Raw genomic sequence first — 4,367 nt, 5'->3', positions numbered from 1 at the left:
TCTGCCTGTAAAAGCATGTATACATGAAATTCAGCTAAATATTTTTTGGTTACTCTACGAAAGGGAACCGAAGTAACCATATCAGTGTGCTTTCTCCGTTAATTTTAGTAGTGTTTTGTCTACCTGGGATTGTGCAATATTACTGATTTCTGTTGTTTTTGATCATGGTTACATCTGTCTGATTCATGGAGGAAGCATAGAGGCTGTAAAGTGTGTCATAGCGGCCTGTAGGTGCAGCTGTGATTTAATCAGATAAAAGCAACAACAAATTAATGCTGACAGAGACTAGCAATAGCGACGCAGCGGAAATACACAGCAGGCCGGAAATTTAAAACTGACTCCAAATCTATGCTCACGCGACACCAAATCATTATGAGGTTTTACCACACACTCTCTTCGGTGTGAAAGCTGTAACTGAGGGCAGGAAACTCACAGTTGGCTAGTTTCAGTATCAATGCAGTCATAAAAATAAAGTCAGGGGAATCTCAAATACTTTTGTGTAATCAGCCCATCTGCCACAGGAAGGGCTGGATCTGGAGATGTAGGAAGCCTTTTGAAAATGTTTCAGTTGATATAAGGGTAGAGGATAGAGACAGAGACAGCTATTAACTGTTAGTGATGCTAACAATGCTAATTGTGCTAATCATTAATATATAGTCCTAAAATGCATATTCCAACCTTTTGCTGTTGTTTTAAATTAGTGAAACCATGTTTAACAGGGACTGTTTTCTCTCACACAGCAGCAGGCATTACATGACTGCTATAAAATGTATCAAAACAGTTCAATTACAGTTTCTAAAAAGGGTAAAGTAGGAAGCAGCAGGACGAATATTAAACACAAACAGTAATCATCCACAACCCTCTGACTTAGTGAATCTCTATGTATGAGATTTTACATTTCTGTTGCAACACGATGTCAGTAAAAAATTTTGAACTGCAATACTGGGGCAGAGAATTGCAATGACGAACCACCTACACTTTTCCTGACCCTGACTTTTTTTCCCCTTTCTTTTCCATCAGACAGTGTCCCCACGCCATCAGCCTTAGCATCTCAGCCACTAAAATATACACAGCTGCGGGCATTAAGGGCACTTAAGAGTCCTTCAACTGGCCAGATGTATTATTGATATGCAGACTGTGAACTCATGATGCCTGAAACACAATATTTTGCAAAATATTGCGTTCAAGATGTCTTTTACAATATTCCAGACAGATGATGTGCTGTTGATTGCAATTCAATATATTATTTAGCTCCATTTGTCATGAAGATAAATTATTGCGGATGCGAAATACTGTTGTATCTACATTGCCTTTAAAGTGAAAATAAGTGAAATCTTGTGAGTCTTAACAAAAGGAACCAGTGCCACCACACAGCCAAGTACATCTAGGCTTTTTGCTCACATCTGGAGCTGTAGGCATGATAATGGAAACCAAACATTACTCTGGCTGGCTTTCCCTGTAGAAATGACCGCAGAGAAGGATTTACCTAAACAGAACACTAAAAGCTAAGCTTCAAACAGAGCAAAGCAGCATCTGTGAACCCTGCGTGCGGCAAGGTCCGTAAAAATCCTTTCAGTTGTACTGATTTTTATTTCCACTGATGTACTCCCGTGGTGGCTTTTTTGGCTGAGGAAAAATAAACCCATGCTAAAATGTGTTCCCGAGCTTTCTAAATATGAACCAGCGCTGGGCAGAGCGCAAACATCTGGTCACAGAGAGGTAAGTGACAGCAGCGTGTCTGAACTAAAGAGAGCACGGGGGACTCGTTCAGCAATGCGTTTGTTGCAGTGCAGCACGGCAAATGGCAAGAAAGCTGCCAAATAACCAGATTTTGTATGAATTTACCTGAAGCGCAAATCTATCTTCGCAGTTTTATCTCTGTGTCCTGCTGCTTGGCCTCGTCCACAGAGCTGCAGCTTCAACGCAGATCCTTCACCCGTCAGCACACTCCTCTCATTAGTCTTGTGAGACATTAGACCACAGTGGGTGCAGGCAACCCACTCTGAAAACTCAAAGCTTAGGTGCCCTTAGATAAAATTGTGCATTTAAAGCAATATTTCAGGCTTTTCTAAGCAATTAATCACTGACCTTCAGTGAGGTCAGTCAGCAGTTGTTGGTGTGGAAGGCAGTTTAGCAGCACAGTTCCACTACTAAATGTCACTGTTGTAGTTAAATAGTCTATTTGATGAAGGGCGAGTTCTATTTTCAGCAGCATTCTTTTGTGAAGATGTGGATGCATTATAAACAAAAACTTTGAAATTAGATTTTTAAAATAATTTTTGTTGGTAATGCAATACCACATAATATCATAATAAAAACGTAAAGTCCATATTGCCCATGCTTACACAGCGCTATAGAAAAAACTGCTTGGAAACAACGTCGAGGAACACAGCAGTAACTCTGGCTTCCTAAATCTGATCAGATCTCTGTGGGACGAGCTGGAGGGAGTCCAACAACAACAGCCACACCTCCACATGTCCTGAAGTGTCTGCTGCCAGCCTCCCAGTGCCTCTGCAGGAAAACCCTCCCAATCACTCTCTACAATGAAACAAGCACCCAGTGCATGTTTCTACCCATGGATTAGGCGTGTAGAGAAACCCAAACAATGGATGAATTGGCCGGCCTGCACTAAGGAGACGTGACGTTTTACTGCAGTAAAGTTGTCACGTGTAATCCTTTATAAATAAAACGGCGACAGCAGAAACAGACACTGGGTCAGATTAAGACAGTTTAATATGGTAGGTGCTGTGTTAAAATAAGCAGCCCTGCCTTGAAAGGCACCATGATGTTCAGCCAATGCCTTGACGCATTATTGCCCCTTTTTGTAGCATTGCTAGCCAGATGTGGGGAAGCCCCAACAACAGCCTGTGAAAGCAACGATTATAAACGCTTTAAACTTTATACACTATTCAACTTACTGGAATATCTTACCACACTTGGCAGCATTAAAGGTTGAATTATCTTTACAAGTGAATAAAGTGTTGAAAAATCACAAAATGGGAAAATGTGAATCTAAAACTAATGTAGAACAATCCAGTCAAGGTTTGATCAGTTTTTACAGCATCCAATGGCAATCTAAGGTGATACTATTGCCAAAAATCTACAAACTACTTCATCTTCATCTTCATCTTCTTCTTTTTTTTTTTGCAAATATAAAAATGCTTATTCCTTGACCTTTCATGAGGTCAACAGTAAGAACTCTATCATGGTGAGGAAAGGAGCTTCGAACTGCTGCACTGATTTCTGACTAGCTTAAACTCCGACGTCATTAGGCGACGGAAACACAAATGGATGCTTCTAGTCAATCTGCCACAGACAGGCTGGATCTACAGCCTTCTGAAAATAAACTACATAGTGTGGGCTCTCTTCTCTCCAGACATTTTCATTAATTTCTGTGGGTCGGGCTGTTCTTATACGTCATGTCACGCAAAGGATTGTGGGATTCCTTATGGCTCCTCAGTGCCAGTGAGGGCCATTGTGAAAGGAACTATCATAGGAAGCATACAGGCTCCTTTTCCTACCTCCTTCCTTACCGACTGCACTATTCGGACAGCACTTATCATGGCGACCGCCGGAGCACTTACTCTATGGCTGAAGAGTCCTTACCCCATTAAACTTTCTTGGTCCTGCTAATGACCTAATTATTTGACTCAGGTGTGTTGGGCCTGGGAAACATATAAACGTTGCGGTTGAGGACCGCTTCTTAGACCCTGCCCTGACCTTATTGGCACACAGCAAGACAAGACAACTTCTTCCAGGTTTGCTATGACTCTGAGGTCAACATGTGCACTGGAAAAAGCAGACATAACTTCAATAACTTGTTGCAATTTATTTACCACAAACTCTGGGTGAATAACTCCAGCCTCTATACCCTTAGTTTGGTCGGAAAGAACTCTCCCATTAGATTATTTTTTGAAAAACATCTGTTACTGTTTCCTTTTTCTATAGACTTTCCCAACATGCTGCCACACCAACACTTTCAAAAATGATGGAGGCTTCTTCTCTGCTTTTTGACTAAGCGCTATCGTCTTTGTTAGTCGATTATTTCAGCACAGAACAGCAGCTCAGAATTTCTTTCTTTCTCTTTTAAAAGTCTCAGATATAAATACAGATTCACAAGGTGTGACCAAACACCTTTATCTCCAGGGATCATAAAAAAATAGCTTACACTGCTTCAGAGAAAGTCAACTGAGCACTTTATTAGCAAACTTCATTTTCACAATAATGATAGTTGAAGTTTTATTTTGCAACATCTTCTTACACCCTACCAACCCTACCTGTTGAACCATTAAACCTGGACACATGCCCTAGAAGTACTCAGAAGTACTTGTTTACTACCACGGATCTTTATGGACAACCTAAATGGC

Source organism: Fundulus heteroclitus, chromosome 7 (assembly GCF_011125445.2).
Source record: "Fundulus heteroclitus isolate FHET01 chromosome 7, MU-UCD_Fhet_4.1, whole genome shotgun sequence".
Lineage (NCBI taxonomy): Eukaryota > Metazoa > Chordata > Actinopteri > Cyprinodontiformes > Fundulidae > Fundulus > Fundulus heteroclitus.
The sequence above is the reverse complement of the archived record's forward strand: the minus strand, read 5'-3'. Positions refer to the sequence as shown.